This window comes from Notamacropus eugenii, chromosome 1, assembly GCF_028372415.1.
Source record: "Notamacropus eugenii isolate mMacEug1 chromosome 1, mMacEug1.pri_v2, whole genome shotgun sequence".
NCBI lineage: Eukaryota > Metazoa > Chordata > Mammalia > Diprotodontia > Macropodidae > Notamacropus > Notamacropus eugenii.
Genome location: NC_092872.1, coordinates 382,170,783 through 382,198,677, shown reverse-complemented (window position 1 = coordinate 382,198,677; position 27,895 = coordinate 382,170,783). Strand labels below are relative to the sequence as shown.

At 38.6% G+C, this 27,895-nt stretch overlaps 1 protein-coding gene across 11 annotated transcripts in view; it reads right to left on the bottom strand.

The window, feature by feature from the left end:
• Nucleotides 1–27,895, bottom strand: part of GRIA1 (glutamate ionotropic receptor AMPA type subunit 1) — a 345,686-nt gene that overhangs the window by 65,072 nt on the left and 252,719 nt on the right. The gene's annotated exons all lie outside the window — the stretch shown is intronic.

Here is a 27,895-nt window from a genome sequence, read left to right as displayed (position 1 = left end):
TATACAGAGGCAATTTGGTATAATGAAAAGAGTGATAGACTTGGAATCAGAGTTTCTGGGTTTGAATTTTGGCTCCAGTGCATACTATCTATGTGACCTTGAGCAAGTCACAACTTCTAGAAATCTTTCTTCATTTACAAAGAAGGGACAGTAATGCTACTTTTACTTGGACCAGACGGTTGTTACAGGAAGAGTGCTTTGCAAATATTAAAGTGAGAAATAATTGTGAGTTCTTATATACATACACAGAATACTATCACTTTATATCTAGTAAGGAACTTTGGGATTCTTCTTTACATAAGAGGACATTGAGACTTAGAAAGGGAATGTGGCTTATTTACGCTCATACTAGTTCATATACCTTTGCATACATTCATTCAACAAGTACTTATTAAGCATTTACTATGTCTTGGACACTGAGCCAAACGTAAAGAATACAAAAATGAAAACAAAATGGTCCCAGAAGCTTGCATTCTATTGGATGAAAACAAATACAGAGAAGAGCAAAGAGAACACATGTAGAAAGTATTTTTAGAGGGAAGGCACTAGAGCCTGGGAGTGGAGAACAGGATGGCCTTCCTTTAGGGCTTAGCACTTAAACTGGGCTTTGAAGTGCCCTAGGGATTCTATGAGTCAGGGAAGAGGCAGGAGGGCATTCCAGGCCTGGGGCACAACCAGTGCAGAGGCAAGGAGAGGGAATATCATGTACAGGAAACAATTGGGTCACTTTGGCTGGATTGTAGAGTGCATGAAAGAGAGTAATGTACACATCTTTTGGAGCCCAAGGTTGAAGGAACAGTTTTAAAGGTTAAAAAGAGAAGTTTGGCTTTTAGTCTGGGGACAGGAAGGAGACGTTGTGACTTCTTCAGCAAGGGAGTGACAAGGCCAAGCTTTTGCTTTAGCAGTGCCACTTTGGCAGCTGTGTGAAGGATGGATTGGAGAAGGGAAAGAATGGAAACTGAGAGTCCAACTAGGAGGTTACCACAATAACCCAGACAAGATGTAGTGAGAGCCTGAACTCAGATGTTGGTTTGTTTGAGGGGTAGAGAAAGGGATGGATGTGAGGGATGGTGTGGTGGTAGAATCAATATGATCTGTCAACTGTGATTGGATATATATGGTAGGTGAAGTAAAGGAAATAGTCAGGGACAATTCCAAGGTTTAAAACCTGTGTGACTGGAAAGATGGTGGTACCTTCAAAAGAATACGGGAAATTAGGAAAAGTGAAGTGTTTGAGAGGAGATATAATGAGTTCTATTTTAGATATGATGAGTTTTAGATGTGGGCATCTAGTGGAAGATGACCAATGGATATTGGTAATCATGCTGATATCCAGAGGAGATGCTGGGGCTGAGTGCATAACTCTGAGAGTCACAGAGGTGATAGATGATCCCATGGGAGCTGATGCAATGAGAAGGAGAGATGGGAAAGGAAGGGGAAAGAAAAGAAAAAGGAGAGGGAGAAGGAGGAGAGGGAGAGAGAAACAAGAGAAGAGAAGAGAAAAGATGAGAAGAGGGAGGGAAAAGAAAGAAGAGACCAGGACAGATTCTATTGCATATCCACAAATTGGTGATGAGAATGGATGATGATCTATCAAAGTAGACTAAAAAGAGCCTAGACAAGCAAGGAAAGAATAGGAAAAGAGCAAATGTCATGAAAACCCAGCAATTGAGAGAGTGTTTCTGAGAGGAAGGTGGTGTTGTGTAGTGTCAAATGCTGCAAAGAGTTCAAGAATGAGGACCGAGAAAAAAAACATCAGATTTTGCATTTAAGAGATTATTGGTAACCTTGCAGAAAGCAGTTTCAGTTGAGAGATGAAGCTGGAAGTCAGTTTGTAAAGAATTATGGGAGGTGACAAAGAGAAGGAAATGAGTGAACACACACACACACACACACACACACACACACACTTTCTCCTCTTTAAGTTAAGGCTAGAGGAAGATCTGGGTATGCTTGTGAGTAACAGAGAAGGAGCCAGGGATTAATACACATACAAATGCATCCAGTTGCACATAAGCATATATAATATGTATCTATATCTATATGTCTATATAGATATAGATATAGATACAAAGCTATGTATGCCAACACAAACATATGACATACAGAACTCACACAGAAAGACATGCAAACCTGTACACCATACCTATATATCTATACACACAGTTGTACACATATAAACACATACACACACACACACTCTTCTGTTTTGTGATACCCAGAAATAATCTAAGTCCGTCTTCTGGCCGTCCTGCTGACGCTGCCAGTCGTCTGCTAGCTCTGCCCTTTCTTCAAAAGGCCACCCAGATGGGTGAGGGAGGGAGCACGTTGGAAGGAAATTCCAAATCAGAGCCCATTTTGGCAATGCTACCGTTCTTTTGGGGGAAGAGTTCTCTTTGACAAGCCGCAGAAGCTCCCACAAACTGCACAAGAGTACACTCTTGTAACCATGGCAGGGGACATTTTATTCCATATCTCTTTGGCAAATGCGATAACCATACGTGGGGTATGTGCTATGCTAGGAAAAGAAAAACAGAGCTTTTATAATAGATTTATCCTCCATTTTTAAATGCTTTACACATAGATGATTCCTTCCTCTGCAAGACTGCCTAGGCGAAGGGGCATATTTTAATCCTATACCAATGCAGATATGCAGGGCTGGAACTCAGTAACACTGATAGCCACGGAAAAGAAGATCAGAGATGGAAGACATAGTTATGTTTGTGCTAAAAGCGCTTAAAGAACATAGAATACCAGGGTTGAAAGGGATGTTATAACACCTAACATCAGAGCTGGAAGAGATCTTAGAAGCTAGAATGTCAGAGTTGAAGAGGACCTGAAAACACAGAATATCAGAACCCAAAGTCCAGAAATGAAAAGCGGTCAGACTCACAGAATGTATTTAAGCACTGGGAAGAAGTGCAGCCTTCTATCTAGACCAATTTCTATCTGAAAAAACAAAAATCCTTTCTGGGAAATCTCCGAGATGCGATCATACAGCTTCTACTTGAAAACCTTCAGTAACGGGGAGCTCACTCTCTATCAAGGTAGCAGTCTGTTCTGCTGTGAAGTGAAATACCTAAGATCATTAGGAAGTTCTTTTTGCTTCAGTGAAATACCTGCCTGGAATGTCCTCTCATTGGTCTTAGTTCTGCCTTCAGAGACCACAAAGAGTAAGTTTAATCTTTTAGCCCTTCTGATGTCTGAAGGAAGGCACTTTCACTCTAAATCTTCTCAGCTACGACAACTGACTTTGCGGGGGATCCATGGCTAAAAACCAGAAGAGTCAGCACTTAAAACTCATCCTCTGATTCTCCACCCAGTGCTCTTTCCACATATCCCACTTCCCCTCAAGTTCAGGAAAATCAATTCCTTTGCCTATCCCTATACAAACAGAATATTAAGAATTCACATTTCTATAGCATTTTTTTTGGCTCACAAAGGGCTTTCCTTATAATAATTCTGGAAGGTACATCTGGGTACTGTTATTCTCCTTTTATAGATGAGGACGGAATCACTAAAGTTTAAGGAAATTAACCTAATCATATAGCTAGTGTCTTTGAAGTGGGGATAGGGTCACAGTTGACACTTGAATTCAGGTCTCTGACTCTACAACCAGCATTTTTTCTATTCTGTCATACTTAATTTTCCCCAATCAAGATCTTAAAATGAAACTGCATGCCTTCCCTGAAAGCTCAGTGCAGAGAGATTCTGAGATTGCTTCTCTGCTCTGCCTGGATTTGTCTTTTATTAATATTTATCTGTGGAGTTTCTAATACCATGTCTGGTGTGCTATATTCCCTGCATCTCCCTCTAGTTAATGGAGACCTTTCAGAGAATTCTGCAGCAAAACAATCTGCAAGTGTTATCTATGGCTTTATCCAAGAGCCATGGGGAGGTGCTTTTCTAACCCTGACACAGATTGGGAGCCTCATTTGCATTTCATCCACCAGATGCCACCTTAGAGCCTTCAAGACTTTAACATCCCTTATGTTATTTTTCAAGGCTGTGTGGTGATGGGAAGATCCTGGGGCTGGGAGTTAGGAGACAACTCAGTCTTGGCTCTATCACTGACTGGTCAAGTGATTTGCATTCCCTCTGGAATGTCTGTAAACTGGGGATTCAATTTAATGCAAATCAATAAACACTAAGCCAGCTCTGTTAAGGACTATGTACACACATACACGTAGTGTGTGTGTGTGTGTGTGTGTGTGTGTGTGTGTGTGTGTGTGTGTGTGTGTGTGTAATACGAAGTTTAGATAATGCACAGTCTCTGCCCTCATGACCTTTAATAATAGCTAACATTTACATAGAGTTTAAGGTTCGCAAGCATTTTATAGATATTATCTCATGTGACTCTCATAACAGTCCTGTGAGACAAGTGTTATTATAAGCCCATTTTATAGGTGGGGAAACTGATGCTCAGAGAAGGCAATTGACTTGTCCAGGCTCATATGACTCTAAGTGTCTGAAGCAGGAATTGAACCACGTCTTCCTGACACCAAGTCCACTGTTCTATCTACTCTCTTATGTGGCCTCTACAGAGAAGCAGAGGGATAGGACACAAGTACAAATAAAGACAACATAAAAAAAAACTAATACATTAATGAATTTTTAAATTCTCGAACAAAACAAACACTCCATCTTCCAGCTCTGGGCATGTTCACTGGCTACCGCCTGTCTGCCATTCCCTTCCTCCTCATCCCTACCTCCTGGCTTCCTTAGCTCTTTCCTGTCCCAGTTCCTATAGGAAGCCTTTCCTAATCCCTCTGAATTCTAGTGCTTGACCATGTTTATGGTTTGTTTGTTTGTACACAGTTGTTTTATGTTGTCTTCTCCCCACCTAACTGAGAGATCTTCTCTGGCAAGAACTGCCTTTTTGCTTTTCTTTGTGTCTCAAACATATGGCACAGTACCTGGCACAAAGATGGAACTTAATGAACACTTAAGAACTGGCAAAACTAAGTGCTATGTGAGTGCCCAGAGGGATGAGGGGAGACTTCATGGAAGAAATAACACTTGAATGGGGCTTTAAAGAATGTATAAAAATTCAGCAGAGGAGGTGGCAGGTGATTAACATTCCAGGCACATGGAACTGTGTGTGCAAAGGTATGAAACAAGGGCAGTGAAGGTCATGTTCCCTGGAAACAGAGTTTGGCCAGTGGGATGAGGATGATGATGATGATAACTAACACTTATGTATGGCTTACCATGTGCTAAGAGCTTAATAATAATAGCTAAGATTTATATAGTATTTATATTGTGCTAGGCATTGTGCTAAGCACTTTACAACTGTTACCTCATTTGATCCTCACGACTGTAGGGGTAGGTGCTATTTTACAAATAAGGAAACTGAGGCAGACAGAGATTTTTTTTTTTTAAGGGACTTGCCCAGAGTCATGCAGCTATTAAGAGCATGAGAGCAGATTTTTAACAATAGTTACTAGTATTTATATGTTTACTATGTGCCAAGCATTGTGCTAAGCACCTCATAATCATTATCTCATTTGATCATCATCCCTGGGAAGGAACATAAAAACCATAGACTTTTGTCATGGAGACTTTTGTAGGTGTTATGACTCCTTGACTGAAGAAGCAAGTTCTTGAGTCTTTCTCTGCTTTAGACTTCTGGCAGGGCAAGGAGGAAAGGGCTGCTGAATCAGTTTCTTGAGAGGCTGCTATACAGTTTCTTAGATATTCCTCCTCTAAGTGTGTCTTGGTTTGTTGATGTACTTCTAGAGATGTCTTATGGAACCCAAGGGCTCATTAGAAGACATATGAATGCTGCACTATAAAGTCTTGGGGTCAGATAGTCCAAATTTTATTTCTTTCTCCAACACATATCATGTGACCCCAAGTAAATAATTTATGTTTTTTTCTAGCTTTAGTTTCCTCTTAATAGTGCAATACTTATAGGAATGTTATGATGAAAACTCTTGGCAAACCTTAAAGAATTGCAGAAGACATAAAGGATAATTTCAGCCCACAGGGATGAATACACACACACACATGCACACACACACACGTACACTTTAACCATGTCATTGTTTTTGTCAGTTTACATGCTGCTCATACTATCTAAAATATAGGATCTTAGAATTGGACAGGATCTCAGTGGTCATCTAGATTAACTCCTAGCACAAAGATGAATCATGTCACTGGTTCCGGGGTCTAAAAATTTGGGTTCAAATCCTACCTTGGATGCTTATTACCTAGGTGACTGGTCAAATCACTCCAGACCTCTGTGCCTCTGTAAAAAGAGGGGATTGGATTTTGTGGTTTCTGATGTCTATGCTAAGTCTAAATATGAGATTTTATAGTATCTTCCAAAATAATATTCATATATATAATCAGTGGCATCTTTTTGATGTGAAGAAATGCTATGACAGGAGAAATTTCACAGGTTGAAAGAAAATCTCTTGGATTTGCTATCATGAGAGATAGCATGGCCCAGGGACCATGGAAGTTTGAGGCACTTGACCCAGCAATATGCATGAGAACTGAATAAGCTTCCAACTCATGAGGTTGAATGAAAGTAAAAGAGGTTCCCAACCCAAGAAAACCTAAACTTCTAGAGTTTTAATGAGGCTCCTGATTTAGGAGTTTGACTTGAGAGCTGTATAGGCTCCTGATTCAGGAATTTGCACTAACAAGTTGAAAGACTCAGTGCTGGGAGTCTGGGCTGAGTGGCGGGTGGCAGATAAGGAAGTAGGCATGGGGAGGTGATGGAAAGAACAGTGAGTCCCACAGCAGCAGCTGCCAAGAGGACAATCAAAGGGTAAAGCCACGGGGATGAGAAACACTATGATTGTTTGATTCTGCCCAAACAGATGATAGTGACATTTTTTCCTCCTCTTTTTGTTTCTTATTTTCTTCTTTATCTCTTCAGGACAAATGAGTTTCTCTTGCAAAGTATGCTGTTCTTAAAGTTATGTTTGCACCTTCTGTTTTAATCAGTATCAAAGTCAATTTTCACCCAATGAAAATAAGATGAAATTAAACTGATTCTGCTTCATGTTATAGTCTTAATTGCAAATGGGAAGACTATTAGGGAAAGAAAAACAGTGTAAGTACTGATATACAGAGAAAAAGAAAGAGGTCAGATCCCTCTTGTACAAAACCAGCCTTGAGGCCACATATGGGCCTCAAGTGAGACTCTTGGACTAAATCTAAACTTCACAGAGTAAATCCCCGTAATAAAAGGATTTGTTCTGTAAAACTTGGACTCACTCAGACGAAAGGCCACATGTGACCTTGAGGCTGCAGGTTCCCTACCCCTGGTTTATATCCTTGATGGGAGCTTTGAGCTAAAAACAAAAGAGAATCTTATGTTTAATTATCAATAATTATATATATTATTTGTGTATATATGTATATATGTACATTTGCATATATATGTAAACATATATACATTTTATATTTATTAATTGTTACTTTTGATAAACTTCCTACAAGGCAGAACTAAACTGAAAGAGGTTTTTCTTCCTTTACTGTAGCCTAAAAACAATTCAAAGTGTTTTTTTTAAACTGTCTGGGACCAGGCTGGGCTGTTAGCCCACATGGTCTCATTCATTCCTTACCCACTTTTCTCCACACATGTGCAGAAGATGGAAGGAAGTGACTAGGTACTAGAAACTGCCTCTTGGGAGGAGAAAAGGTGTTGTTAGTTCTGATATATTCTAAAGGTGTGAGCCAGAGGAGCGAATACTTCTTTTCCTAGTAATCTTTTACTTCTTCCTCTAGACAGGCACATTTGTTTACACATAAATATATAATTCCCCAAATGTCCCTTTTATCATGACCCTCAAATACTTATAATGACTAGGTATTGCAATTCTATTCTAGGATATTAGAAGGGATCTAACTCATAGTTCTAAACTATGCAGGAATCCCTTCTGTAGCATCCTTGACTGGCTATGGCTATTTGGCATTTGTCTGAATACTTCCAGTGATGGATAGATGTCTACTCAGTTCCATGAGGCAGTCTTTTCCATTGTTGGAGAGCTGTGATAATTGTCATACGGTTCTTCCTTTAATTACATCTGCTTTAGTCAGTTTTTGGAAACCTCTTGGGATGTACTGAAATGACTAGATCCTGTTGAATCACTGAAATCACAGCAGGGAGTGAACAATGTGTGGCAAATGATATTTTTCCTTCAGTGACAACCCCATGATGTAGACTGTTGAGGGCAAAACTACATAATAAGGAGAGATAATAACCATCTGATTATATCCTCTTATACATCTGTGAATTGGGGTTCACTCTCATAGACCCATGACATCATCACAGGCTCCAGGTGGGCATCTTTAATCTCTCAGCTTGATTTAGTCCTGCAGCTCCCTTGTTGACTATTTCCTACTCAAGACAAACTAGTTTTTCCTCAATATTATGCTTTCAAACTACATCAAACAATCTCAGAGTTGGAAAGGACTTTAGAGGTAATCTGCTTCAGTCATATTTGGGCAGGAATTCTCTTTTTGGCATTGACAGATGGTCATCCATTCTTTGCTTAGAGACCTTCAGCAACAGAGAACCCACTGCTTCTGAAGACAAGAGCCTTCATTACTGAGAAGTTCTACCTCATACAAAGCTGAAACCTGCCTGCCTATAATTCCCTGTATTGGTCCTAGATCTGCCCTCAGAAAGTAGACAGATCCATCTTCCACATAAGAGTCTTTCAAATGAAGCAAATCACATCGTTTCCACGTCTTCTCTAAAATAAACATCTTAGTTCTTTAATGAATTCTCATCAACATTTCCAATTCCAGACAAGAGTTTCTTCTCTTCTTTTTTTTTTTTTAACTTACTCAAATATTGGAGACATAAGAGACAGTTTTATAAAGTCGATTAATGTCATAGGTTATCTACAGCCCTGGCATAATTAATATGTATAATGATAGGATCTTGCAAACAGAGTTGCCTCTGACCTTTGTAGTGGTTACCTAGCCCAAAGCTTCTTAAACTGTGGGTCTTGAGAGCCCATAAGGGGTCATGAAAAATTTGGCAACAGTAAAAGGTTTCTGAACACACAATGACCAAAAATTAATTAAAACTCAACTGTGTAATAAATCTAATGTGTTTCTGGAAGCGCTTGCCCATTGCATTGTACAACTTCACTGCAGCCTTGGTTCTGAACACAAAGCATGCACACTTTGCACTGTGCACAGGATACGCAACACTAACCACGAAAAGGAGTCCTTAGTGGAAAAAATTCTAAGAAGCCCTGATCTAGCCCACACTGGGTCTACATAGGACTTTCCTTTATGACATACATGAAAATGACCCTATAGTCTTGATTGGAAAGTCCCAGTGATGAGGAAACACACCATTCTATCTTGAGGCAGCTGATTCTCTTTTTGCATAGCTGTAATCGTTAGGAACTTTTTCTTTACATCAAGCCTTCGTCTGCCTCTCTGTAATTTCCAGTTATTAATCTAAGCTCTGCCCTCTGGAACCAAGCAGAACAAAGCTTCTTCAACATGACAGCATTTAGAATATTTGAAGATAGCTATCATATCTTTCCTAAGTCTTCCCTTTTCCAGGACAAATACACCAGGATGAAATGGTGCCTAATTTCCCAGTCTACCTCTTTTGGATGCACTCCAGTTTGTCACTACGCTTCTTAAAATATGGCACCCAGAATGAACACAATACACCAGATATGGTTTGTATCAAGGCAGAGTGCAGAAAGATGATTAAATCCCTGATTCAGGACACTATGCTTCCTTTCATCCCTCCAAGAAATGCTTTGCTCAGAACAATGGAACCATTTTTTTCTTACTATCCATCCATAAGAAGCAGGAAAATCAACAAATCATTTTATCTGAAATGAAATAGGGCAAAATTCATGTTCCATGCACTCTTGTTGGTTTTGAATGCCAAAAAGCCTAGGTGGGGGTAACCATTTTGAAAGTGAATTTCATTTTTCACAGACCCCTAGTTGCTGGGAAAATTACCATTAGTAGGAGAGGGCAGCCATTTTGAAAGTGGCAAAAGCCACTTCCTATCAACCTGAGTGGCTGGTTATCTAGGTTCTGTTCCAGTTTCAGTGCCATTATTATTTGAGGAGCTGGATTCTCCTGGTCTCCTGTTGGTTGTTAAGTCACATACTTTGGAGTAACAAGGATCTCTTTCAGCCAACCTGAGTGCCATTCACTAAATAATTACTTAAACAATAAACTAAAATTTTCCCTAGGGGAGATGACCTAGAAACACATGAACCCTGTTTTCTAAGAGCTTAGTAAAACCCCTACTAACAGCAAGATTGTAACTGGTTTCTTCTTAGGCAGGCCAGGGACTGAATAAAACAGAATCACAGGCAGGGACAGAAAATTTAAATCACGAACTAACTAGAAATTTTAGGTTGTCAAGAGGGATAGGTCAATGCCCAGCACTACTTGGCACTGGAGGGCAGAATCCTTGAACCTTTGAGTAGAAAGTAACTTTAGAATCATCCTGTTAATTCTTACCAGAAGCAGCAATCTTTTATATAATATTTGAGGTTCCTTCATCCTCTGTATGAATCTCCTGAGTGTGATTCACTCTCCTGTAGCATCTTATTTCTTCTAGAGATTGTCTTGTACAATTTACCCCTTAGAAATACTTTTCGATGATAAAGATGAACTATTGTTCTCAATGACCTACAATGTCTGCTTCTCTTTAACTAGACTAATTCTGTCCAAGTATCAAGTTCCAGCTTAAGTCTCAATTCCTCTGTGAAGTTTTCCCTAAATGGGATTCTCTAAGTGGAATGGGGGCTGGATTTGGAATCAACGGACATGGATTCTGATTCCGGCTTTGTCACTTCCTATCTGTGGAAACTCAGGCAAGCCCTTTCACTTCTCTAGGCCTCAGTTTCTTTTGCTGTTAAAAAAAAGATTAGATTAAAAAGACTGGATTAGATGACCTCTAAAATTGCTTCCAGATTTAAATTTAGGTTCCTATTATCTGGATTCAAGTCTTAGCTCTGAGAAGCAAGCAGGAGAAGCTGGCTGACTTGAACAAAGCCTTTCCCAACCCCATTCCACCCCCATGCACAAATAATATAAGCTGTACCTCTACAACAAGATCTTTTCCAAAGGGAAAAAAAACCCCATCACTAAATCTATGATCCTATGATCTTTCTGTGTTTATTGGTTCGGCAATGACAATGCCAACTGCAAAGATTTATTGCACCCCAAATGTGCAGAGCACTTTGTTAAATGTTAAGGGGGTTAAAAAGATGAACTAGAGAGAGCCAACATTTTTCTATGATAGGGAAGATAAACCACAGTCACAAATAATTCTAATGTAAGTTGGAACATGATAAATGCACAAGAAAGGCACAAACCAAGTATCATTTGAGGTCACAGGAAGGGAAGATGGATAACTATTAACTTGGAGCACATGGAAGGTTCCTGAACTTGGGTTTAAATTAAACTGCACAAATATAGGATAGGGGAGGTCTGAGACACCAAAAGTTCAAGATGAATTCACAGTATGGCACAACTATATCAAAAGCATGACACATTAGCCAAAAGAGCTCATGTGATCCTATAATGCATTAGGAGAAGTCTGGGTAAATCAATTAGTCAATCAAGCAAGGATTTATTGATTGTTTGACACTAAACTTGTGTTAATGCAGTATGGTAGAACTATGTCCTCACCTGGATATAGCTATGTTTGTTCTATGAGCCACATTTCAGGATGGCCATTAACAAGCTGAAGTTCATCCACAAGTGGGGTGACCAGGCTAGTTGTATATTGAAAAAAAAACTGGACTTGGAATTAAAATATCTGAGTTTAAGTCCTGACTAGATCACTATATGGCTATATGACCTTGGGCAAATCATTTTATCTCTCTGCATTTGTTTCCTTTGTTACAAAATGCAGGGGTTCTAGTTCTAACAGCCTATGAAGCTGTAGCATTTTTTTCCCACTGGAAAAATCTCACTGTAGGAGGGCAACTTATATTATTTGTTCATAGGGGATGGTGGAAGGCTTTGAACAGTTCAGTTGCACCCAACTTCTTCCCTGTCACTTTTCAAGCCCTTGCATCCTGCCTTCCCATGCCTACCATGTGACTGATTTTCCTCTCTTCAAGATTACTCCTAATCTCTTTATTGCTAAATCTCAATGATCTTTTTTTCTTAATCTTTATCCTTCTTGATGTCTCATTAACATTTTATACTGTTGACTACTTCTTCCTTCTTGATACTTCCTCTTACCTAAATTTTCTTGACAGCTGCCTTTTCCTCCTCCTTTTTTTTCCCATCTGACCTATGCATACTTCTCGATATCCTTTTCAGGATCATGATGCATATCCCAACCCTTATGCATTACTGTTCATCAGGGTTATCTTGGCCCCTTTCTCTCTTTTTCTCTTTCTACATTCTTCCTTCTTGTTATTTCATAAATTCATATAAATTTTATGTACCTGCCTCTTAAAGTCCATGTATAATATCATCTATCTCTTAAACTCTGGTCTTACACTGACAACATTGATAAATATCTTCCCATAGATGTCCAATAGGAATCTCAAATTCAATATATCCTAAAGAGAATCTGTTTTCCCCCAAAACCCAGATTGCCTCCCAACTTTCCAATTTTTATTAAGGGTGCCCCCATTGTTTCAATTATTCAGATTTACCACCTTAGAATCATCCTGAATCTCACACACCACATCCGGTCGTTTACTGAATCCTACAAATTATACATCTGAAACATTATAGTTATTTCCTCCTGTCTTCTCATGTCACAGTCCCTATAGTTAAGGACCTTACCACCTCTACTGCAAGTCTTCTAATTGGTTTCTCTGTATCCAGCCTTTCTCCCTCTCCAATACAGCTGCCAAACTGATATTCATATATATATATAATTGATATATATATATATAAAATTGATATTCATATATATATATATATATATATATATATGTCACTCCCCTTCTTAAGAAGTCTGAGTGGTTGCCTTTTGCCCCAAGACAAAATACAAACTCATCTGCTTGGCATTTAGAGCCCTTCACAGTTTTGCTCCAGCCTATCTTTCCAGGCTGATTACATGTCTCCCTCAAACCTAGTGCTTAGCACAAGACTTGGTACATAGTAGGAGGTTAATAAACATTGACTGATTGATTGATACACTCTCCATTCTAGTCAAACTCAGTTACCAGCTAGTCCAAGGATAAAACAGACCATCTGTGCCTTTGTACAAGAACTGGTTTATTTTCATCTTTGCATTCCCTATGACTGCTATCACAGTGCCTGGGATATAGTAGGTGATAATAATAATGAAAAGCTTGTTGAGATGAACCACACTATGTTTCTCCCTGAGAGTCTGACCAATGATTTCGTCTTTCCTAAGGGATGGGGCATGTCATTCCCATTTTGGCAGAAGGAAACACAGTGCTAACAGAATGGTGCAGGGGAAAGGGATTTAGAGTCAGAAGATCTGAGATCAAATCTGAGCTCTGTCTCACAGATTAAAGATTTTGAGCTGGAAAGAGACCTTAGAAGTCTGCTAATCCAAACTCCTTATTTTACAGAGGAGGAAACTAAGACTAACAGGTTAAGTGACTTGCCTAAGGTCACATAGCTAGTAAATGGCAGGGGTAGAATCTGAATCTAGATCCTTGGACTATAAACCCAGTAAACAACCCAATACTACCATGCTGCCTCACTTCCTCCTCTGAAGTTCAGGTTCCTTTTCTGTAAAATGGAGTGGCTGAACTATGAACTGTTTAGTTTTTAAGGTTCTTTCCTGTACTTTTCTGTTCCTTCTGTAAAAGGAAGGGACTTGATTAATGATCCCATGATTCTATGATGTTACAATCCATACATTCCTCCTGAGTTGAGGGAAGGTATTAGCTTTTGTGGTGACAAAGTCCATTCCTTCAATTTAAAATAGCTATTAAAAAATCTCAAACCAAAATATAACTGGATAAAGGAGACTGGAGACAGAATCAGATGGTCACCTCAAAATTAGTAGGAAAAAATCCCTGTCATGTAATTACTTGGATGAGCTATGTCTGAGAGAGGAGTACTTGGTAACAGGCACTGAGCCTATAAAGAATAATTAACTGTGGCCAAATGCAACAATTTTCACTGGTGAGCATCTCCCTCTCCACTCCCCCCCGCCCCCACCAGGCTTAATGTACAAGACTTATTGTTAGTATTTAAGTTTTCTCTTTGGAACAGGTTGTTTCATGGCTGCTGTCCATGTAGTCTGTCCAGGACTCTGGAATTGCCTTTTTTTCTTCTATTTCGCTCAAATATCAAAGTGGGGTTTCTGGGCTGAGATCCATACACTAATACTCATGGCCAATCCCACAACAGACAGAGTAAGTAGTTCTCCACATGGCATGACTTCAGGGTTCTGCTACCCTCCCCCCTTGGCCATCCCTTCCCCTCCTTCCTACTGATGGACTGAGGGGAAAAGTCAAAAACACAAAATACTAGAGCTGGAATAGACTTTAGAACACAGGATGTCAGATCCAGAACACAGAACGAGATTGTCAAAGCTGGACAGGGCCTTAAGAGCAAGGATCATAGAACAGGGGCTCTTAATATTTTTTGTGTTCTGGATTCCTTCAGCAGTCTGGTAAGAACTTTGGACCTATTTTTAGAATAATGTTTTTAAATATATAAAATCAAATAAAGAGGATTACTAAAGAAACTAATTATGTTGAAATACATTTATATATATTGATAAATATTTTAAAATACTATCTATATATACACACACACACACACACACACACACATAATGTATATATGTCTATATAAAAGCACATATAAAAACAAGTTCCTTGACTCCAAGTTAAGATCCCCTGCCATGAAACCTCAGAGTCGAAAGAGACTTTAGAACATACAACAGAGAAAGGTACAGTTGGAGGGGTGGCATCAACCATCAAATTCTCATAGAATTTTGGTTCTGGAAGAGACCAGAGAGTTTTATCCCCTCATTTTACAGATGAGACACCAAAGTCCAGTGAAGGGAAGTGACTTGTTCAGGATCACAGAGGGTAGTGTAGAATCATTAGTTTGCTGGAGTATGATGGGAACTTGAATCCTAAAGGATACTTGTAACAGTGATAGGGAAACTTGTTCCTTTGGAAAGTTCAATTCAGTAAACATTTATTAAGCACCTACTATATGGTAGGCACTGTACTAAGCTCTGGGGATACAAAAAGAAGCAAAAGATACTCCCTTTCCTCAAGAAGCTTAAAATCTAATGGGGGAGACCATATGCAAACAAATATATACAAAGCATGCTATATGAAGGATAAAGAAAAATAATTCAAAGAGAGAAAAAAACTGGAATTAGGAGGGGCTGGTTATAAAAGAGAGCACTGTCTTCTGATTAGCACTCCTTATGCTGAAACAGAATTGTCAAAATGTGTTGAAACCAGATAGAAAGGGTCTATGTTTTCTGATGCCTATAGGTCTAACCGGAACATTCAGGGACGTCCTTCGGACTGACTCCATTAAACCAAAATATGTGTTCAGAGCTAGGATTTACCTTAACCAACAGGTTTACCCCTTTAAGAATCTGCAGAGGGCATGGCAGATCAATGAAAGGGAACAGGTACTGAAGGATGGAATAATTAGCCTGAATGTCTTTTGGTTGATAACTCATATCCCGCAATCAGATGCTTTCCTCCTGACTCTCTCAGCCCTTTTCTTGATCCTTGTTCTAGTCCATACTATTGAAGAGGGACCCAACCTATACTGCCCAAATTCTGCTACTGCAGTAGATGAAAATCTCCATGGACCAAGGCCTCACACTCAGATGTTAGAATGGGAACCTGGAGCTGTTTTGTTCAACCTATGTTTGAAGAGGAAGGAATCCCCTTTACAATCTTCCTAATGCTCACTCAGCCTTCAAAAGATGATCTCTAACAAAGGGGAATCAATCAATCAACAAGCATTTAATCAAGAACTCACATATGACATTCTAGGGATACAAAGAAAGGCAAAAACAATTCCTACCCTCAGGCAGATTATAATCTATGGAGGAGGCAACATGTAAATAAACAGCTGCACACGAAATACATAAAGAGTAGATCAAAAGAGAGGGAAGGTTTTAGCAGATTGGGGTGGGGGGATGGTCTGGTAAAGGCCTTTTGCAGACCCTTTCTATCCAGTTTCACACATTTTCATAACTATATTTCAACATAAGTAGTCCCAATCAAAAGATTAACCAACCCCTCTTAATTCCAGTTTTTTTCCCTCTTGGAGTTATTTTCTATTTATCCTCTATATAACTTGTTTTGTATATATTTGTTTGCATGTTGTCTCCTCTATTTTATTGTAAGCTTCTTGAGGGAAGAGGCTATGTTTTGTGTCTTTTTGTATCCCCAGAGCTTAGCACAGTGCCTAGCATATAGTAGATGCTTAATAAATGTTTATTGAATTGAACTTTCCTCATCACTGTTGTATTTTTCTGCATTTGAACATCCCTGTATGAAGCCAGGGATTCTAAGAGAAGGAAATGAGGAAGAATACCATTCCAGGCAATGAGAGTAAGACACATGATAGAATGTCATGTGCAAGAAATATCAAGTAGGCTGGAAGACCTCCTGAGGCATTCCATTCTACTTCTGGACAGCTTTGACTAGTCATTAGGAATTTATTTTTTACCTGAACTCTACCCATTACTCTTACTTTTGTCCTTTGGGATCAAACAGAACAAGTTTAATCCTATTTTCTCCTATCTCTTTTAGAAGTTTGCCCCTGTGGCACTAAAATCCTTTTTTCAGTCACTCAGGTTTACACTTTTAAGAAATATTGTCAACTCTTCCTTCTTCCTTACTCTCTATATCCATTCAAGTGCCAGGGCTTTTGAATTCTATCTTTGCAATATATCTCACATCTGTTCTTTCTATTCACACAGCCCAACACTTTATTTCAGGCTTTTATCACCTCTTGACTAGAGAACTGCAATGGCCTCCTAGCTGGGCTCTCACAGGTTCCCTGGTTTCTCTTGTCTCCAAAGTATCCTCCACAAAGATGCCAAAATGATCTTCCTAAGGCATAAGTCAAACCATGCCACTCTCTTGCTCAAAAGCCTTTGACGGCTTCCTATTGCCTTTAGAATCAAATAGAAATTTCTCAGTTTGGCTATAAAAGCCATTTATAGTCTTGTTTTCTAGATTTATTTCATATCTAGTCCCCCTCACAAATACTGTATTCCATACAAACTTGTTTATCTGATGTACCCTGAAGTTCTCTGGTCTTGTCTTCATACCTTTGCACAGGGTGCCTCTATGCCTAGAAAGCCTCCTTCCTTCTACCTCTTATCATCCCCAGTTTCATTCAAATCTCAGCTTGTCAGGATGACTTCAGAAAAACCTGGAAAGATTTACATGAACTGATGCAAAGTGAAGTGAGCAGAACCAGGAGAACAATGTACACAGTAACAGCAAATGACTCAGCTATTCTCAGCAACACAATGATCTAAAATAATCCCAAAGGACTCAGGATAAAAGTGCTATCTGCCTCCAGAGAAAGAACTGATGTTATATGAATGCAGACTGAACCATACTATTTTTCCTTCCTTCCTCCCTCCCTCCCTCCCTTCCTTCCTTCCTTCCTTCCTTCCTTCCTTCCTTCCTTCCTTCCTTCCTTCCTTCCTTCCTTCCTTCCTCCCTCCCTCCCTCCCTTCCTTCCTTCCTTCCTTCCTCCCTCCCTCCCTTCTTTCCTTCCTTCCTTCCTTCCTTCCTTCCTTCCTTCCTTCCTTCCTTCCTTCCTTCCTTCCTTCCTTCCTTCCTTCTTGAGTCTTCTTGAACAAAATGACTACTGTGGAAATATTTACATGATTCTATATGTATAACCTATATCAGATTGCTTATTTTCTAAGGGAGGTGATGGGGAGGGTGGGATAGAATTTAGAACTCAGCTTAAAAAAATGTTAAATGACAAATGTTCAAATGTTAAAAATTGTTTTTACATGTAATTGGAGAGAAAAAAATTAAAAGTTATTAAAAAAAAAAGCTCAGCTTGCATTTTACTTCCTAAAGGAAGCCTTCCTGATCTCCTTCATTTTTTCCCCAAAGTATCTTACATAGACTTTTCTGTTCACATGTTGTATTCCCCTCCAATAGAATGTGAACTCCTTGAAGGCAGTGTCTATTTTTCATTTTGTGTTTGTATGCCCAGCATTTGGCATAGTACCTTGCCCAAAATAGACATTTAAAAAATACTTGTTAGATTGACTTTAATTGGGTCCTGTTTATAGTCCTTCAAATATGTACAGACAGATATTATATCTTCCCCACTTTTCTCTTGTTCATGCAAAACATCCTAACTCTTTCAACAGTTCCTGGTATGACCCCAAACTTAGTCCCCTCCACCCCAATTCTGCTGCTTACTGGCCACTGTGTGTTTGCCAGCTTTCACAGTCCTTTCTAAAAATGCAGTGTCAAGAACAGAACATAAAACTCCAGTCCAGAACAGAGTAGAGTGAAATTAGCACCATTCTCTGCCTAGACATTTACATTTAAGATCATGGCAACACTATAGGCTGATATATTGTACTAAGTGTGTAGTCTATGTGAAAATCTCTTCCTTATACGAACTCCTATGTTGCTAGCCACACCTCTCCCACCTTATACTTATGAATTTCACTTTTCATGCCCTATCATAACACTTTATAGTTACTAAATTTCATTATATTAAATCTAGCCTATTATTCAGAAATGTTAAGGTGTTTCTTTGGCTCTTGATTCTGTCATCCAATGGATTAACCATACCTACCAGCTTTGTATCTGAAAATTTAAGTAAATGTGTTATTTCTTCTTTTATCCAAGTCACTGATAAAAGTATTGAATCAGTACCAATGACAGTTCCCATTGGCACTCCAGTAAAGACCTCTTGCTAAGCAAAACTCCATGACTAGTCTTTGGATATGGTAAGGAAGCCACCATATTTTCTATTCCATGTTCCTCTATCTTGATCACAGCAAGGAGCATGAGAGACTTTCTCAAAACTTTGTTGAAACCTGGATAAACTGTAAATTGATCTATAGTATTTCCATGATCTATCAGTCTAGTCAACTGTCAAAATTTGTTCTGGCATGACTCATTCTTGATGAAGCCATGCTAACCCTTAGCAATCACTACTTCCCTTTGGAGCAACTCTTTAATAGCACGCTCTAGAAATTTCCCCAGGAATCTAAGTTAATCTCACTGACCCAGGGTTTGTATATTTCACTTTCTTCCCTATTTTGAAAATCGGGACATTTATCCTTCTCTTGTCTTGAGATCTATCTACATTTCTTCATCCTCTCTCAGAAATCACTGACAGTGGATCAATAATTTCATTCTCTACTTCTCTAAGTACACTGGCAAACTGTTTGGGGAGGACATGAATCTTTTTCCCATCTCCTTATTTACCTTGGATTTTGAACCCCCTACTAACCATTTTTTGTTTTGTTCTTTCCAGCTTATATATTATTATCCTTCTCTTTCTCCTCCACAATATTTTTTTAAAAATTAAAAAAAAAATTTTTAAAATCCTTTCTGCTATCCTTTGAATTCCTTGTCAGCCCCAGATCATTCTCTGTTTTAGAGTCCTTGAAACTATCCTTAGCAAATCATGCCATGAGTTTGTGTTCATCCATGTCCTTGCTTCCCTGCCTATCCCTTTAAGGCCAACATCCATCATCCCTTTTGTGAGAACTTTTGGCCTTGGGATAATACATATCTTTTCTCCTAGCCCCTTCAAAGCTGTTTTCCCCAAGTCAGGGGTACAAATAAGACCATGTTCAGTTTTCTTTGCCTTCTATACCATCTTTTCAAGGTTTCCATAATTTCTACTTAAAAATTGCTTTCTCCTTGGTTGTCCAAACCTGGTCCAGAACATTAGTTCTTGCTGCTTCCTTTATCCTTTCAATGGGTAGTCCTTCCCACTCTCACATTCTATATTCTAAAGTCTCTTTCAACTATAACATTTAATATTCCAAAGTTCATTCCTGTTCTTTTGCTCTATGATATTTACTCTTTTCATATATCCCACAGAGTACAACGGACAGCAGTCATACACTGGGGTTCTTCCTCCTCCTCCTCCCTTCTTCCTCCTTCCCACCATTCCCCCCCTACCCCTTTACTGCTTTATTTTCGTTGCCTGGGAGGAATATGGGAATCACAGTGGGACAAGCTCCATTCTTCCTCCGTTCTTCTATCAAAATGCCCTGGGCTCTCCATTCTTTGTTTCACTGTGCAGCATACAATCCTCCAGTATTTCAACACTGACTAGGTTTGAAAGAGAGTACTCTGAGAATAATAGATTGCTTAGACATTTCAACGTGTTTGTGAATTTTTTTATCTGAATTTGCAGGTATTCCTCCCCTCTCTGGGGAAAAGGTATCAGTGGTTCACTCTGGACAGTGAATTATCCTGGTAGGTAAGTCTCAGTGATTTAATCCTTGGCTCAGAAATCTTAAATGACTACCATTACATATAGGTTAAATCCCTAATTCTTAGCCTGGTATTTAAGGCCTGGCAAAATCTGGCAGTTGGCTAATTTTCCAACTTTCCTAGGTTGGCTATGTAGAAATTGAAAAATATACTATGCTATAAAAATGTAAGCTATAAATATTGTAGTAGGTACTCAATAGGTATTTGTTGAATATATCTGCAGAGAAGTAACATTCACATTCCCCTTCCCTTGAGAAATACAGATTATACTAAAGATGATAAGACTTAGGATCATAGATGAATTGTCCCATTTGATTGTGGCTGCAAATCATCTAATATTTCCTTAACTCTGGCAGAGCTAGTTAATTTCACTTACTCATTTCAAGCATTCCAGTTGTAGGACCTTAGGGCTCCATAAATTCCATAGCTGTAAAGCTTGATTGATTTTGAATGATTTATCAGGAATGTTTGATAAGGAAATAATAAAAACTAGACTGCAAAGGAACATTTACCTTATTTAAAAGAATAAAATATTTCTAGGCACTTTAGAGGCATGAATTTCTATAATAAAAAGTTGGCACAGCAGTGAAATATATTTATTTTTTATTTCTGGTTATTAAAACAGATTCATTTAGAAAATATACTCTACCACATAATGTTTCATTAGTAGCATGGACTGTTACTACATTCATTCATTCATTCATTCATTCATTCATTTGTCAAGGGTCTAATATGGGCACAATTGTACTCAGTCTTTGCTCTCAAAAAACTTGCTCTCTATTAAGGAAGATATGTCATGAATACAGATATCTGATGGAGATTAGAATATAAGGGAAAACTACTTCTAACTGGGAAAATTAAGAATAAAAATAGCTGGCACTTATGTAGAACTTTAAGGTTTACAAAGCACTTCACATATATAATTTCATTTGATCCTCCCAACAACCCTGGGAAATGCATACCACTATTATCCCCATTTTACAGAAGATAAAACTGAGGCTGAGGGAAATTAAATGACTTTCCCAGGGGTTACAGAGCTAAGAAGTATTCGAGGAAGGCTACAGCCTCAGGTTTTACTGACCCCTGTTTCAGAGTTCTATCCACTGATTAGAGGACCTAGTTGCCTTAAGAAATGGTAAATGGTAAAATCTTAATTGGGCATTGAAAGGTGAATAGGTCATCAATAATTGGATATGTATTTAAATGCAAGTATATACACATTTTTCTTTTAAAAACTCATAGATAGTCACACTCTCCTAAATTCGTAGTGGCTTTCCCCTAGCTTGTCCCAATTAGGGAACTTTGATTGAAGAAACTTCCCTCTCTGGGCCAAATTTTTCTCAATTAAAAATGTTTAAAGGTGGGGCTATACTAAGAGACCCCTGGGACCTCTTCTGACTCTGACACTCTAACTCTAAGGTTCGTTCTTGCCCTGACTTTGTACATTCTGAGACCTCTCTACCAATTATGATAATCAGATTTGTACAATAATAACTCTAGGGTTTTCTCTCACACTTTTCCATGTATTACTGTAATTAAAAATTATCTCTTACATGTATAGTTTCATGGTGCTTTTGCATTCATTGTCTCATTTGAGCTTTATGACAACCTTGTAAAGTAGGCAGGGTGGATATCACCCCCATTTTGTTGATAGAGAAACTGAGACTCAGGTATTCTGGCCCCTATCTAGTGTCCTTTTTATCATATCACACTGTCCTAAACATTTTCATACCTTAGGTTCCCCACCTTTGAAATGGGGGATGAAGAAACCTGACTAATGTGATATTGAACTGAGAAGTTTAAAACAGGATCCAAGGATGAGGTCATTGTTTTTTTTTAAACAAAACACAATTTTGCTCTTTGATTGTATTTTCAAAACCTGTGTATTAAAAGGAGTTTGCATGTACTTTGCCAGCTTGTTACAGAGAAGATCAGCTCTCTATTGGCATATATTAAAACAAGAGATTAAAAAAACCATCCTAGCTCTGCTACATACACTGCTCTAAAAAATGCTGAAATCATATCTTAAGTATTTTTTATTTTCCTTCCTCTGAGAGATACTGCTTTTCATGAATTATACTGAACTGACAGATCTAATTAGAAACAGAAATCTGAAATTCTAAGAGCAGAATGGGAAAGGATATTCCAGAAATGCCATTAAACCTCTTCTTACAAAAGGTGCTCCATTTGATGCCAGATGGATTTAGGCACTATGGGGTAGTTAGGGGATATATTTATAGGAATAATGTGTGGAAGGCTAATTCAATTCAACAAAATTTATTAAGCACCTATTGTATAAAAAGTTCCATGTCAGATACAGGTAACCATGTGCTTATATTCATATTGCATATATGTATACATAAATATATATATATTATATATATATATATACCCATATGCAGACCTAAACTTTGGTTGTATATATACACTTGTATTTATATATATATGTGTGTATATACATAAGAATGCCAGTTTTTTGGTTGAAGCAGCTAGGTGGTCTGGTAGATAGAATGCTGGAACTGGAGTCAGGGAAACCCGAGTTCCAATCTGACATTGGACACTTCTAGCTGTGTGACTCTGGGCAATTCACTTAAACTCTGCCTATATCAGTTTTCTCAATTATAAAATGGAGATAATAATACCACCTACCTTCCAGGGTATTTGTGAGGATCAAATGAGATAATACTTGTAAAGCATTTAGCACAGTGTCTGGCACATAGTAAGTATTTAATAAATGCTTGTTCCTTTATTTCTTCTAAAGTATTTTATACCCATTATCTCAGCAGTCAGGTTTTTAGCGGAAAGCACTCTGGCTTACAAGTTAGGGGACTTGGGTTTCAATTTTGCCTTAGCTACTACCTGCCTACGTGACCCTGGATAAATCATCTTTGCTTTCTGAGACTGTCTTCTTTCCTATAAAATTAGCTAGTTAGTACTGGGGACAGAGCATTGGACCTGGATTGAATCCGAGGCTCTGATAATTATTAGTTGTGCAATTTTAGGCAAATCACTTAACCTCTCTGTGCCTTAGTTTCTTCATAAATGAGAAGGTTGGAGGAGGTGACTTCTCAGATTCTTTCCAGCTTCAAATCTACATTGTTATGATCTAAAACATTGTCCTAACTCTAACATTTTATGTTTTGTAAGGTTCTTTTCAGCTCTAATATTTTTAAATTCTGCTGCAGCTCCAGAATTTTGTGAATCTAACTGTCCTGTGGGATAAGCAAAAGATGTCATCATCTCTGTTTTAAAATTTTAAAAATTTACATCATTCATTATTTATTTAAAGGGCATATTTCTATAAGTCTTTAGTGTCTTGTGGCAGATTGAATCTCAGATATTTAAAGCATTTGTGGTTATTTTGGTAGCATTTCCACTTCTAATACTATTATTATTATTTTGTCCCGAATTTCGTTATTGCTATAATAGAAATGCTGAATGATTTTTATGGATTTGTTTTGTAGACTGCTACTCTACTGAAGTTATTAGTTTTTTTCAATTTGTTTCTTTGCTAAATATCTCCATTTTTTAAAATGAGGAAATTGATATTCTGAGAGGTCATGTCAGGTCACACACCTAGCAAAAGGAGGATCCAAGATTGTCTTTCCAAATCCAAGGACTGGGCTCTTTTCACTCTATAGCATAATGCCTCTCTTAGGTTTAAGAGGAAACATTAGGTTCTCTTTTCTTTTTCTTTCTTTCTTTTTTTTTTTGAGGCAATCAGGATTAAGTGACTTGCCTAGGGTCACATGACTAATAAGTATCTGAGGTTGGATTTGAACTTAGGTCCTTCTGACTCCAGGGCTGGTGCTGTATCCACTGTGCCATCAAGCTGCCCTGAATGTTCTCCTGGTTGTGCTCACTTCACTCAGCATCAGTTCATGTACATCTAAAAAAACTTTCATTGAAAGAGAGATTAAATTTGGTCTATTTGGTATCACAGGCAAATTAGAAGCTATGGTTAGTAGTTGTGAAGAGGAAAAATTTAGTCTTAATGTAAAGAAAAAGCTTCCTAATAATTAGAGACACCCCAAGGTAGAAATGGACTGCCTAGATGGTAGTCATTTTCTCATCATTAGAGATCTTCAACCAAAGTCAACCCAACTGAAATCAACTAGTGTGTATTGTGTTTACAACGTTTTAGACACTGGACTAAACACCAGGGATACAACTACTAGCACAAAGATAGTCCATGCTTTTAAGTACCTTGCATTCTAATGAGGGGAAAGACAACACATAAAAGGGAGCTTGAGAGAGAATGGGGGATGAACTGATACCAGGACATGATGGTGAAGAGTCAGAAGAGGAGCCAGGAGAGGAATGAAGGCTGGTGTGCCTGGGTTTTTTCTTATTATGGAGCATCTAGGAGGAACTCACTAATGGGAGAAAGGGAATGTATGGATAGAGGAATGTTACAAGGTGCGAAGGCTACAGGGGTTAAAGGAACTTCGAGGCTAATGAAGCAGTTGAGGAATAGTGCCAAAGTTGGGAGAGTCAGAAGCAGAGAAAGGAGAAGAAGAGATGACCACAGTCTGCATCACTACTTTTCAGATACATTGTTAAGGAAATTCTTACTCAGGTAGAAGCTAGAACAGATTTCTCTGGGCTGTCTTCAAACTGATATTCTATGAATCGATCTCTTATATTTTAATTTTTGGAATGAGGAAACTGAGGACCACAGTAGGAAATTACTCCATAGTAAAATTAGGCAAAACCAAAGGCAAATCACTCAACTCAACGTCAAGAGGAACCTGGGACAATTCTAGAAAGAATCATTATCAAATGGGTGGTGGGCATGTTAAAAGGAGAGCTGTGATTTCAGACTCAGCAGGGCGGCTTCACGAACTGAGCCTGCCAGATTAACTTCATTTCTCTTCAGTTTCTTTGGTTTGGGACAGGATTACCAAACTAGTAGATAAGGGATATCATTTACTAGTAGGTAAGGGATATAACCAAGGGGATGCAGACTGGTTGGATAACCAAACTGAAAGAGCAGTCTGTTAATGGTTCAATGTCAGTGAGGTAGGAGGTTCTCATGTGGGGTACTCCAGAGACCTATTTGGCCTTGTGCTACTTAATCCTTTTGACATGACTTGTACTTGACTTTATTTTGAGTGAGGGAGGGCTGTGCAGGTCACCAGTCTCACTTCTCCAGAGCCATCTGAATCCAGTGACCAGATATTCATCAGGATGACTGGAGATGACCCAGGATGAGGCAATTGGGGTTAAGTGAGTTGTCCAAGGTCACACAGCTAGTGAGTGTCAAGTGTCTGAGGTGAGATTTGAACTTAAGTCCTTCTGACTCCTGCACTGGTGCTCCACCCACCGCACCACCTAGCTGCCCCAGCTGTTGTCTAAGATAAGCAATGACCTCTAAGACCTACCACAAAGGAACAAAGATGGCTCTGGAGGAGAAGTGAGGCTGGTGACCTGCACAGCCCTCCCCCACTCAAAACAAAGTCAAGTGCAAGTCATGTCATTATTTCTCTGATGGCATGGTCTTCTTCGGCAATGAAGGATGAACACACACTTAATCCTTTTATCAGTGGCTTGGATAAAGGCATAGATGGTTTGATTATCAAATTTTCAAGTCATGTAAAGCTATAAGGGACTGCTAATGTGCTGGGTGAAAGTCAGGATCCACAAGGATCTTGACAAGATAGAGCACTGGGCTGGAGGATAATGAAATGAAATGCAATGGGAACAAAGGGAAAGTCTTGAAGCATTAGGGCACAAAAATCAACTCCATGAGTAAAAGAGCGAGGAGATATGAGTATAAAACAGTTATTCCAAAAAATCTGTGGGCCTTTTACTGGAATTTAAACAATATGAGTTGAGAGAATGGATTAGACTTGTGGTTCATTAAAAGGAGAACAGCTATCAGAAATAAGTATGATAGTACCATATTATATTCTTATCTTATAATACCTTGTCTGGAGTACTGCTTGCAATTATGGGTACCATGGTTTAGGAAGGACAATAGTCAGTTGGAGACTAGAGTCTATAATATTTGAGGATTATTTGAAGGAACTTAGCATGGTTAGCCTCAAAAAAAAATATACACACATTTTTTGGGAGGGGAGAGGAGGGACATGATAACCATCTTCAAGTTATTGGAAGGAGGAAGGATTAGACTTGTTTTTTCTTCTTCCACAGAGCAGAACCAAGAGTGATGGGGGAAAGTTGGAGTCCTTGGAGGTTAAGAAGATACTGGTCTATCACTAGTTGGGCATGTTATGGGAAATCCTGCTGTATGTGGGTTTGACTAGATGGCTTCCAAAGTTACTTCCAAGTTTCAAATTCTGTGATTTTGGGAAACCTTGGCTTGCTACCAAATGATGAGGGACAAGGCAGTAAATCTCTCTGAGTTTTCATTTTCTCATTTGAAAAAGAGGGATAACAGCATCTGAGGTAGCCATGTCCTGAACTAGAGTGGGAATGCACTGAGATAAGGCATATAAAGTGTTATAGAAATGTCAGCAAATGTTATCAATAATGTCTCATGGATAGCGTCAGAATGGGTTCTTGATCATGGGCTTTCAATGTTTTAGAGTCTTACTTTCATTCAATTTAATTAAAAAACACATATCCAGTGTCTATGTACAAGTTGCCGAGAATAGAAATCCAAAAATGAAACAGTATCTGCCTTCAAGGAGCTTTTATCTACAAGGGCTGGGAATAATACATTAACAGGTAAATGTCTTATAACATAAATAACAATGCATATATATATGTTATACATATATGTATACACACACACACAAATTAGTCTCCAAAGAGACCCCCCCCACACAAAAACACACACATGCATACACACATATACAATTTGGTAGTAGTGATAGGGGAATCAAAAAAGATTTCCAAAAGGATGTGAATCTCAAAGGAAGCTATAAATTGTAGCAAGTGGAGGGAAGGACAGAAGTACAAACGGTGGAAAGCATAGACAGGAGATGATTTTATATATATACATATGTATATATATATATACACACACACACATACATACATACATATATACATACATATGTGTATGTGTATACATATATGAAAAACAGCTACTGCATCATCTGGATGGGAATGGAAGGTGAATGAAGGAGAGTAAAATGAAGTAAGACAAGAAAGGTAAGTGGAAGCCATATTGTTATAGGTTTTAAATGTCAGACTGACGATTTTGTATTTTATTCTAGAGGCAATAAGATACTCCTAAAGATTTTTGAGTGGTGGTGATGTGTGTGTGTGTGTGTGTGTGTGAGAGAGAGAGAGAGAGAGAGAGAGAGAGAGAGAGAGAGAGAGAGAGAGAGAGAGAGAGAGAGAGAGAGAGAGAGAGAACTGTGCTTTAGGAATGGGAATTTCTTAGTGAGGGGAAAGTCTGGAAATGGGGAAGCTAGTCAGGAGATGATGAGGGTTTGAACTAAGTATAAGCTATGTGAGTGGAAAGAAGAGGATGCATATAAGTACTGTAGTGGAGTGAAGTAGAATTGAGAAAATTTGGCATCTGC